Source organism: Mesoplodon bidens, assembly GCF_964165515.1.
Source record: "Mesoplodon bidens genome assembly, chromosome: 8".
Taxonomy (NCBI): Eukaryota; Metazoa; Chordata; class Mammalia; order Artiodactyla; family Ziphiidae; genus Mesoplodon; species Mesoplodon bidens.
Window position 1 is genome coordinate 92,493,508 of NC_138165.1, and position 12,500 is coordinate 92,506,007.

Below are 12,500 nucleotides of genomic sequence, written 5' to 3' on the forward strand. Positions count from 1 at the left end.
CATTCGCATCCACTCCCTACCCCTCTCTCTGCTTCCTGCTCTACAGATTACTTATCAATTCCTTGAGCAGCAGAATCTTTTTTTTTTTTTTTTTTTTTCGGTACGCGGGCCTCTCACTGCTGTGGCCTCTCCCGTTGTGGAGCAAAGGCTCCGGATGCGCAGGCTCAGAGGCCATGGCTCACGGGCCCAGCCGCTCCGCGGCATGTGGGATCTTCCCGGACCGGGGCACGAACCCGCGTCCCCTGCATCGGCGGGCGGACTCGCAACCACTGTGCCACCAGGGAAGCCCAGATGACTTTTTTAATGAGGGAAGATGGGTGGGACTCATTTGATAGGGACAGGTCAAGTGGGCAAAGTTGAAGAGATGGGAGAGAAAGAAGGTGAATGGTAAAATGGATAGAGAGAAAGAGAGACTAAAGTTAGAATAGGAGGAAAGAAGGCTATTGGTGAATGGAGGTGGAGAAGTAGTAGAAAACAAAATAGAAAATTAGAATGCATGGCAATATCAGAAATTCAACACATTTGGATTGAGCCCCTTTCTGGGGTTTTCTATTTAATTTATCTGGTACCCATCTAACAAGGTACCCAACCCTGGGCTGTATTCACTGATACAGTTCTAGAAGAACTGCTGCCTTCCTCTTTCTCACGTCTCTCCATCTTTCAGGGGCCCTCTTCCTGTAGGCTCCAAAGGATGTTGGAACCCTTCATTTGTCATCGTATCTCTCCCCGAGCCTCCAGCTGAAATGACCCTTTGCTCAGCCCATGAGGACGGGAGGGAAGGTGGCCATTGTGAGGAGGTTGTCCTGCCTGCACAGCCCCCCTGCCCCTGACTCACCACAGTGCTGTCAGGGAGCTCTCCCTGACGTGGCATCCCAATCCTCTGCTGCTGAATTTTGGCCTTTGGTTCTTGCTGTGTCCATAGCGGTGAAATACAATTTAATTCTGTTTAGTTAGCATTTCCTGAACCTACTGTGTGTTTCTACGAGCACATGTGATGGAACAAAAACAGATTCCCATGATGTACGGAGTTAATAGGCCAAGGCTGACTGAGAAATATGCAGAGAAGAGCTCTGGTCCCCTCAGTGACACCAAGTCCTGCTTCCCACCCTCACCTCTTCTCCTACTAGTATCCTAGTTTAAGTGGTATAAAGGTTGCAGACAACTAACTCTACAACAGTGCTTCTCAAACCAGAGAGTTTATGAAAACACGGATTCCTGGGCACCAGCCCCAGACAATCTGACTCAGTAGGTCTGGGATGAGGACTAAGAATTTGCATTTCTAAGAAGCTCTCAGGGGATGCTGATGCATGGACCACACTTGAGCAGCACTGCTTAGAGCATGGGATACTGCCTCATGGAAGGCTCCGAATTTTGATCAAAGAGCTATAGATAATTTAAAAAAACACTCTGTTTCCAAATGTGACAGACGTGAAAAGCTCAGGAAGCTGAAGAAATGGATACTTCCTCTCCTAGACCCAAAGACTTTTGGGTCCCACAATTTAGGGTCAACTCACTGACGAACATGTATCGAACATTCAGAGTACCTACCACTTACTAGCCTTGTGGCATGAGGTAAGTTAATTCCTCTTTCTGAGCCTCAGTTTCCTCATCAGAAAGTGGGGGCTGCTATCCCCTTGCTTATAGGGTAGTTATGAGATTAAATGAGGTAAGGAATCCTGCATGCTGATGCTTGCACTGTGCTGGGCACACATTTACACTCAATGCCGCATGATATTGATTGTTTGGGGGAAATTACAGGACAGAAAAAGCCCACTCATATCTCCTCCTCCTCCTCCTTTATTGCCAACCCCGTTCCCGGCAACAAGCACCTGTTCTTCTGTCTCCTAAGTGTCCTTCCCAATCCTCAGTCATTGTTTATAGATGAATAACATGCTGGACCTGAAAGGAGCTCTGGAAACCAGCTGATTCTACACATGTCCCAAATATCCTCGCATTGTGTAATTGAGAGCTCCATTCCTGGAAGTGTGTTTCTGAAGCTCTGCCCTAAGATACTGTAGATTTTTTTTCCTGTAGGTTTTTTGTGAGGCTTAGAGTTCTCACTATCTGGACAGATACTAACAGAACTGCGTTTCTCAGCCATGCTGGGTGGTGATGGTGAAGGTCATGGTGATGGTGACAATGATGGTGATGATGGTGTTGGTGATGAGAGTCAATATTTACTGAATGCTTACTATGTCCTATCACTAAAAGGGCTTTGCAAATATGGTCAACTTATCTCACAAACCCAATAAAGCAGGTGATATTATCTCCACCTTACAGAACAGGAAACTGAGCTCAGAGAGCTCTCTGCACTCAGGTGGAGCTAGGTGATTGGCACTGAATGTGAGCATGAGTCAAGCCAAGATTTAAGAAATGGGGAGGCTTTCCTGGTGGCTCAGTGGTTGAGAGTCCGCCTGCCAATGCAGGGGACACGGGTTCGTGCCCTGGTCCGGGAGGATCCCACATGCCACAGAGCGGCTGGGCCCGTGAGCCATGGCCTCTGAGCCTGCGCATCCGGAGCCTGTGCTCCGCAACGGGAGAGGCCACAACAGTGAGAGGCCCGCGTACCGCAAAAAAAAAAAAAAAAAGAAATGGGTACTGAGGGGAAAAGTGTATGTGTGCGTGTGTGTGGTGTGTGTTCACGCACGTGCACGCACCTTATCCATGTTCTCTTGTATTTTCTATTAGATGGAGATAAAAGATTCAAAAGCCTAAGGAACTGTGGAGCCACAAGATGCAAGGGTCTTCGGTCCCTGAATCACTGTATGGAGGAGAACCTCCCACTGACAAAAACTTCTGCTGGGTTAAAACACTGAATTTGGGGGCTTACTTTTTTTCTATCTACTGGAGTTACCCTAACTAAAATGCCTTCAGTGCTAGATTAGGGGCCACAGAGAAAAGCAGTTGTGGCTCAATGGCACAGTTCACCTGGTCCCCAAAATATATTAGCTGGCTTGAGCATCCACTTTATTTACCAGATTGTAGCTATTTCTAGCCACAAACCCATCATCAATGGACAGACTTGCCACTTCTGAATCTATCCCAAAATGCGCTGCAGGCACTAAAGGCAGTTCCTAAGAGCTGTTCCTAAAATATTTGAGCCTTGTCAGCATAACTGGAATAACTGAACTGCCTCCCAAGGGGTCTCCTTGGAGGGGGACAGTGAGTGCTTGGCGTGTCTACTTCTAAGTCGGTCATCTTCAACCTCCAAGCATCCAGCAGCTCAGGTGTGGAGAAGGGTGACCATGCACAGGAAGCGGGGGTAGGGGGATGGAGGGGAGGTGCTTAAGGAAGGGGGTGGGGGGATACGTGTTAATAGTTAATCCAGAAAGTTGGATAAGCCACATGCAGGTAACAGAACATGGACTGAGCATCGTCTGGCCCATTTTTGTGGCTGATGCTTATGGGTTGTTTGGCCTGGCTCAGCAGTATTGGTCATCCCCGCAGTCACAGTTGTCAACCTCCGACAGTCATGACCTCTCACAATGGAAGTAATTCAAAAATCCCGGAATGTCAGACCTGAAAGGACCTTGTAGGTTATCAGGTTCAACCCTCTCAGTTTATAGGTAAGTCAGCTGAGTGGTAGCGAGAGGCGGTAACTTGCCCCAGGTCACAGAGGCAGCTGGTAGCTTATCTGCTCCTCAGATCTAGGTCTTCTGCTTCCTAGTCTCTGCTGCTGCACCAGGCTGCCTCCTCCATATTTTCAGTTTCCTAATCAGGGAATTAAGAGGTTTGACAGGTGAGGTCATTGCTACCCAGAAGGAGGGAGGGAGGGAAGGAATCCTTGCGGCATTTATGTGTTTCTTGTTAATGTGAATTAAGTTTGAAAAACAGTGTTTTCAAAGCGCTGTTGCCCCCACCCCCTGCCCACTTGCTGTAAACTGGGATTTGAATCCCTTTATCTCAGAGGGCAGGTACCAGGTACCTCTAAATCATAGGAAAGTTACTCAGTATACTGCACATAGAGGAAGTTTTAACAAAAACTCTTCTATAATGTCATCAATTACCCTAGCCCACTGTTTTAAAGATTTGGAGCAGTTTCAGAATCTTGCTCACTTTCCTTACCCTGACCCCATTTCACTCACAAGTGAAAAACAAACATGATGAGGATGAGGTCCTCATTTTTGCAGAGTTGACTTCTTGGTGGCCAATCTCTTGGTCTGTGGAGTGAAAAAAAAATGTTTTTGGTGCCAGAGACCTTAATTAATTTGCTCTTGTTAAATCCTAATAACTTGACCCACTGGAGCAGAGAATGTCCCATTTGTTTCCTGGGTGGCTCTGTCAACTTCTCTGCCGGGGAAGACAGCATCATTAGAGATGACGGAAGAGTAGGCAGGTGGAATGGGGACGTTCGAGGTAATCAGATCTTCTCATTTAGGGGACACGGGTGAGGGAGCCAAAAGCTTCCAGAAGAGGCACTGCTCCAAATGACAGCAGATTCTCAATTATGGGAGGACTCCGGGTCAGGCTCTCCAAGCTGTGGCTGGATTCAGGTTTTAACTGTTTTGGCATACCTTTATTGAGTGTCTACCTCGAGGGACATCTACCCTGACCAAGTACCTCCTACCCTGGTCACTGATACGTATAAGTGCCTGCTCCTTTACATGTGCCATCTTATTCAGTCCTCTCAACAAACCTCTGAAGACAGTATTATTAGCCCATTTCACAGATGGGAAAACAAAAGCAGAGAGAGGTTATGCAAATCACTTAAGGTCAAAAGGTTAGTAAGAAACTGAGCAATATGCAGTCCCAGACCATTATGTAGCACCACTCCTGCCACTTCGGAGACCCAGCACTCTGGGTTTTGTGGCTCAGTCCCTCCTGCTGTTTTCTCATCTTCTGTCTCCTTCCATCCCTTAAGTGTTTAATGTTGCCCAGGGCTCTGTCCTTAGTCATCTACTCTCTGAACATTCCTCCTAAGTTATCTATTCAAAATCCACAGCTTCACACACCTCTAATTGTTGCCTTCCAAATCTGTCTTTAACTGCCTACTTTCCTTACCTGTCCCCCCTCCCGTCAGTTACCAGCCCTAGTCAGAAATGGTTCAATGCCCCCTACATCTTCCTCTATGTCACAGGAGGGGACCACCTGTGCACTAAAAGAAAGCCTTTCCCTCTTTCTACCCCAGCAAAGAGACACCTTCCTGGCCTTGCATTCTCCTCTTTGCAGATAATGTCCTCCATGTGTCTTGCATCTCTTCTACGGCAAACTCTTGACTTAGCAACCGCCTCTTGCCTCTCCGCCTGGATTTTAGGTTTAGGATGGTCCTTTTTTTTTTTTGGCTGCCTTTGCTGAAGACATATACTTTGGTTCCCATTTGTTTCATCCATTGCCCACCCCATTCTCATGCTGAGCAATGGTGCCTAGTCCCCACTCAAGCCAGAGCCCCGGGGCTCCCACTTGCCTGAAGGAGTTCAGACAGTCCTATCAAATCCACATCCTATGTGCTTCTCAAGGTCATCCCATACACTTCTTCCCCATTGCCACTGTTTTGCATCTCTTTCCTTCTTGCTCAGACTATTACAAGCATGTTTCCAGCTGGCCTCTCCCAATGTCTAGTCTGTCCAGCTCTGATCCATCCTCCTCACAGCTACCAGAGCTGTCTCTTTAAAACACACATCTGATCATAATTCTTCTCTGTATAAAATCTTATCAACCCCTCCCCATCACCAGCAGGGTAGTCTGAGCTGCTTAGCACATGACTTGTGATCTGTGAGATCTGGTTCTTGCCAACCTCCCCATCCCCATGACCCACCTCTCCACCCTGGCTCTTTGCACCGAGCCATATAAATCTGCCCAAAGTTTCCTAAGCACACCTTGTTCTTGCATGTCTCTGGGTCTCTACACATGTTCTGCCTGGAAAGTTCTTCTCCACTCTTCTGGATAAATTTTGACATTTCTTTTAAAACAAGCTCAAGGATAGGGTTCCTTCCTTTAGAAACCCTTCTTGGACACCTCCAAGAGAGAGTTAATTGCTCTCTGCTCTGTTCTACCTTCTTCTATATCTTGTAAAACTCCTGCTATGTTGTGATTTATTTGTAGACTGTGAGCTCCTTGAGGGCAGGGACTGTGTCTCATTCATCTCTGTGTTAATATTCCCTAGTTTCAGGAACAAAACAAGACATCCAACAAATGATACTGAATGAATGGATCTGACCATCCCAAGCCCACTCTGATTCAGTCATTTCCTGTGCTCACTCATCTCTGTGTCCCAGCTCTTATTATTGCCATCAATAATTACCTTGTCTGCCTCCCCAGTGAAGTGTAAGATCCTTGAGAGCAGGTGCCCTTTCAGTAAATATTTCTGAGTGAAGGAATGGATGCCCTAATTTAAAGCTAACCAGTACATTTAGCTACCCACATCCCAAGTACCTTTCACCAGAGTGTCACAGGGAGACAAACCACCCAAATTTCATCTCAATTTCTCAAGCCTCCCTCTTAGTTGGTGTCAGAACAGCACTGATTAAAAGGGAGGTACAACAACAGCTAACCTCCAAAACCCTGAGTATGGGACAGGAGCAGCTGGGGCTCACTGAACTTCTTATTTTTTTTTTTTTTTTTTTTTGCGGTACGCGGGCCTCTCACTGCTGTGGCCTCTCCCGCCGCGGAGCACAGGCTCTGGATGTGCAGGCCCAGCGGCCATGGCTCACGGGCCCAGCCACTCCAAGGCATGTGGGATCTTCCCGGACCGGGGCACGAACCCGCGTCCCCTGCATCGGCAGGCGGACTCCCAACCACTGCGCCACCAGGGAAGCCCTGAACTTCTTATTGTTACCAGCCATTACTCTATGGGTCAAGGTATTACTGGACCAATTTCCTCTCAACCTGCCTCCTCATCCAAGCCCTGCATCTGCAATTTCACAGAGCAATCAGAGATGAAATAGGCAGTAAAAAGTGCCCAGGAATTGGAGCCAGAAGTTTGTGGTCCAGTCCTCAGCTCTGCCATCTGCTTAGTTATGTGACCTGGAGCCCAACTGCTTTAAACCTATTCTCACTTGTTAAATATGGATAATACTTACCCTGCTTATCTTTTAGGGTTGTTGGCCCCTTTCTCAGTTCCTCTCTGTTGCAGGGGTTTGGTGGTTTGTTCTGTCTACAGCAACTTACATCTGGCTTTCACAGTGGCATACATTGGTCTAGGGAGTTAGGACTGTAAGCCAAGAGATGCTTAATCTGTAGAGGCAGCCCGTATCCCAGAATATACAACCCTCTGATATGACCAAGTCCAGAGACATTGTCCACAACCCTAGACCCATGCTGCATCAAACACAGGATCCAGACCTTTCTGGCAACCATTTCAGGCAAAATCCTTTGGTGAGAACCAAAGGCCATTGTCTGAAAGTCATTGCTTTCACTGATTGACCTGGAGGCCAGCCAGGTGGACACAGCCGCGGATGGGGCTGACGTAGCTTCACAAGCAGCAAGCTGACCATGTCCCAGACTCTGCGTCCTCTTAGCTTCATGGCAGAGAATATCTGCTGAGTTGGTGTTGGTGCTCAGTGGAGTTTCTCCTCATGTGCCTCTCCCACTCTCACTAACTTTCCCTTAGCACACCACTCTGATAGAAAAGCTAAATACATTTTTAAGGATTAATTAAACCTCTATGTTATGTTTACTTAGATTTATACTATCTGAGGCCATTTAACAGTTTAGGGGATAGACCAAGGTGTCTGAATAGTAGAGAAAGTTCAAAGAATTTTTTTTTTTTTTTGCAGTACACGGGGCTCTCACTGCTGTGGCCTCTCCCGTTGTGGAGCACAGGCTCCGGACGCGCAGGCTCAGCAGCCATGGCTCACGGGCCCAGCCGCTCCGCGGCATGTGGGATCTTCCCGGACCGGGGCACGAACCCGTGTCCCCTGCATCGGCAGGTGGACTCTCAACCACTGCACTACCAGGGAAGCCCTCAAAGAATTATTTTAACAAACGGTCTTATTCCTTTCTTACTCCACCTCTTGAGTTAACATGGGGCTAGACTCATTTTCCTTTCTCCCGAGGATAAAATTTCTATCCAGGTACTAAATTGCTCCATCTATCCAAGCAGCTAGGGTCTATGGATATGGATTCTTTCAGTCAACATCTCTTGAAAACACCCACCTCCCTCATTTCCACTTCCACCCAGTCTCTGGTGAGGATCCCGCTCTTCCTCTGCCCACCTTTTCATATCATCTTCTTCCACTCTCCCAGGACTTCTGGAAGGAAAGTTTCTTCTTTTCCAGTGGAAGTGAGCTAAATGATTGAGTTTTAAAACTGGTGACTGCCTCAAAAGTCTGTAGGTGCCCCCCTGTGGCTCTCTGTGGTTTCCATCTTTGTGCAGTAAGAGGACCACATCGTGCCTCCTCCTGATTGGCCCAACCTGGTCTCTGTCCCTGTTCTAGCTTCCCTGCCTCCCATTGGTTCAGTGAATCAGGCCAGAAGTCCAGATTCATGAATGGAGGCAGGAGGTGTAGGAGAGAAATTATGGCACACTCTCCTTCTAGAGGAACAGACTGGACCCTGGGTTGGCATTCTGGTTTGTTTCCCCTGAAAATCTGATGAAGGTGGAGCGTCAGCTGGGTTATAACATTGCCTCAGTTGGAGGTGACCCCTGACGGGTGGGTGCTTTACCGTGAATACTGCTGGGAGGCTGTAGCATTGGGCTTTCTGAGTCCAGTGACTCTGGTGAATAAGTGTGACTTTTGCGGAGACCCTGGAAACTAGGCCAAGATGGACCCACTGTTGTGGATTTCATCTCCTTGTTTCTGAACTATCATTTAGGGGCTGAGAGACTAGCCCTAGACTAGGATAGGGAGTGTGGTGAGGACTCGCCTGCAGAGGTAAGCTGGACCTGCCTTATGGAGGCTGTGGGTCCTGTCCTGCATTCCTCTAAGGGAATCTGGTGCCAAACATGCTCTCTTGTAGTTCCGTGCATCTGAATGTCTAGTTAAGCCTAAAAATAAAGAGGCTCCACCTGATTTTCCCTTCCAGAGAGCCCTTAAAAGCTGATAGTGTTACACCCACTTTTTTTTTTTTTTTTGCGGTACGCGGGCCTTATACCCACTTTTGCAGTGCTGTGTGTTTCCCCCCCAACCCACTGCAACTGACCAGAACATGGCAGAGGAGAAGTGTCTGGTACTTGAACTTCACCCTTACAACCACCATCATCACTCTTGATCATCATCATCATCATCAAAATCATCATCATCATCACAACCACCACAAGAATGTGTGCATTCCAGCTCCTGCCCGTCACCTCCAACTCTCTTAACTAGATCACATATTACTCCCTTTTTAACTTTGTCTCCCAGCATTTTCTCCTATGGACAGCATTTCCTAAAACAAACAAACAAACAAACAAAAAACACCCTGAACTGAGAGCCCTACCGTGCTGCCTGAATTAACCTAAGACAAATTCTTCAGTCTCAGAGTTTCACCATCTGAAAAATGGGAGGAATAATCATTGCCCCTGGGGACACGCTTCTGAAACAGAATTAGCTCCAGTTAGAATCAATAAAATAATAGAGCAGTCCGAACTTTTTAAAGGTGAGATAGTCTAAATATAAATATATCTGACCACTTCTGGACGGCACCGAAAGCAATTAGGGTCCCTATGCATTCCCCTTCCATCCGATAGCTGTCTCCAAGCAGTCACTGGCTGCCAGAGCAGAATGGATAGTTCATGGTGTGGCTGTACACCTGGGAAATGATGTTCTCCTGAAAGCTTGGAAGGAAGGACAATAATGTGAAAACTCTCAGTATATGGCTCACTCTGCTTCTCCCGTAAATGGAGTGACTGAGTGCTACGTGTACACAAGAAGAGAGAGAAAAGTGGGCCGGGGGGAGGCAGGTAGATAGAGGGGCCAGGAAGAGACAGAGGAGATGGAGCTGAGGACCCCTCCTCAGGGGAGACCCCATGAGCACTAGGCAGGCCTGAGTAGGGGTGCTGGGTGGCTCAGAGCCCCAGGGAGCAGGCCTGCGGTGAAGGCCCCTCCTGTAAGTGGGCCAAGGTGCCCTCAAAGTCATAGGTGGCATCTGTAGGTACTCCATAAGTGACTCTGCAGGATTCCTGGTATCTGATGCGAGGATAATGGAAAGAGCCTTAGACCGCCAGCTAGGAGATCTTGCTTCTAATCCCAGCTGAGCAATCTTGAGAAGATTATTTCTCTTCTCTGGGCCCCTGTTCTCTCAACTTCCAAACAAGGGAGTTGCACTGGTCGATCACATGACCAATTCTCTTCTATGTCCCGTTCTCTCCGTTTTCAAATCTAGGGACCCCTGACTGGGAGATGGTATTTATGCTTCTCTCTCTCACCCATGCTCCCTCCAGGAGAGGAGCTTACTGGTGACTTCACTGGCCCAGGGGCTGTGGGCAGAATGGACAGGGTGCCATTACTGAGCAGAAGCTTTGAGAAGCACTGCAAGTTTCCACCCATACTCCTGTGCTCCTGCGCTTGGCTAGAAGAATACATCCCAGTAGTCCCTGCTCCATTAGCCTGGGCCCCAACATGAGGAGAAGGCCTGAACCCAATACACAGTCAGAAGCTAAGTCCAGCCAAGCCCAGCAGAACCAAGCCATCTTGCAGACCCATGAATGGGACATAAACGCTTGTTGTGAGGCAGTGCGATTTTGGAGTTGTTTGTTACTGCAGCCAAAGCTGATCCATACACCACGTGACAGGAAAGCATGTCTCACAGATGCGCACACCAGGGACTGATCAAAAGCCTGCCTGAAGGAGAATGAAGGGCCCCTACAGGAAGGCTTCCACTGCTTCCGCCTCCATGCCAGCGCCACACACCTCCATATGGAAACACACCTGGGTTTTGGCATCAACAGCCTGTGCCTCAGCAGGACTAGGAAAGGAGTCTGGTAGGAGAGGGAACTAAATTAGAATGCCTCAAAGTCAAATTCCTCCCCATCCACAGTCCTCTCTCTTCCATAGGCCTCCAAGCCTGGGCGGTCTGTTTCTTTCACTGCCTATGGGCCGTGATTAAGGGGGAAGGGTAAGTTGTGACAAAGCGAGAGAGAGAGAGAGAGAGAGAGAGAGAGAGAGAGGCATGGACATATATACACTACGAAACGTAAGGTAGATAGCTAGTGGGAAGCAGCCACATAGCACAGGGAGATCAGATCGGTGCTTTGTGACCGCCTGGAGGGTTGGGATAGGGAGGGTGGGAGGGAGGGAGAGGCAAGAGGGAAGAGATATGGGAACATATGTATATGTATAACTGATTCACTTTGTTATGGGGCAGAAACTAACACACCATTGTGAAGCAATTATACTCCAATAAAGTTGTTAAAAAAAAAAAAAAAAGGCTCTTGAACTTAGGGTGGAGTTACCGGTTAAGCCAGCAGGGAGAGGCAGCAAGACACTTAGACAAGTTTACAAGTTCCATCATCACTGGTCTCTAGCTGCTGTAATCAGTATGCAATTCTCCAGGCCTCTCTGATTCCCAGTATTAAAGGACCCCAAAGAAAATGAACACCCTCTCAGCCCAATTCTAGCTAATAGATGTTTTCTTGCCTACGGAGTAGTGTAGCATATTTGACATAATACACAAGCTGGTGTGCGGCGAGGACAGTTGTGGAACTCTGGTACTCTCAGCGCTGCAGCCTAGGGGGTAACCTGAGAGGTCCAGGTTGGGGTGTATGACCAGGGCTTGAGCATGCTTCATTCACTCAGAGAAAACTGGGGTCATTCCCCACCTCCTCAGTCACTTGGATGAAGACTTCACAGTTGACAGCCACAGTCATCTGTTGGGAAAAACAGAGAGCCCTCCACCAACCAAGGTAACATAATGGAAGAGGAGGGAACGTACATTTGGGAATGGTGTAAGGGAACAAGCAATAACGGCAGTGGTGGGTTTCCAACCTTTTGCTAAAACACTGAAGGTTTTAAAACAAAACCTTACCTGGAACAGACACATATATAAACAGATGAAAGTGCAGAAGCTCAGGGTGAAGCAGGGGTAAAATTTCAGAGCCTGTCTGTATAGCATTTCATTCTCCACTCCTAAAAGTGGCTCCTGAAGTTGTGTATGGAACCCCAGAACTATATACACTTTGCAAACCACAGGCTAGAGAAAGCTTGGGCATTAATAGGCTTAAAGAAAACCGGGCAATCCCATTATTGGGCATATACCCTGAGAAAACCATAATTCAAAAAGAGTCATGTACCAAAATGTTCATTGCAGCTCTATTTACAATAGCCCGGAGATGGAAACAACCTAAGTGTCCCTCATCGGATGAATGGATAAAGAAGATGTGGCACATATATATACAATGGAATATTACTCAGCCATAAAAAGAAACGAAATTGAGCTATTTGTAATGAGGTGGATAGACCTAGAGTCTGTCACACAGAGTGAAGTAAGTCAGAAAGAGAAAGACAAATACCATATGCTAACATATATATATGGAATTTAAGAAAAAAAATGTCATGAAGAACCTAGGGGTAAGACAGGAATAAAGACACAGACCTACTAGAGAATGGACTTGAGGATATGGGGAGGGGGAAGGGTAAGCT

General features: G+C 47.5%; 1 protein-coding gene across 1 annotated transcript in view; it reads right to left on the reverse strand.

The window, feature by feature from the left end:
- MARCHF4 (membrane associated ring-CH-type finger 4) overlaps positions 1-12,500 on the reverse strand; it is a gene marked incomplete at its 3' end in the record, with an annotated part of 99,947 nt that overhangs the window by 5,732 nt on the left and 81,715 nt on the right. The gene's annotated exons all lie outside the window — the stretch shown is intronic.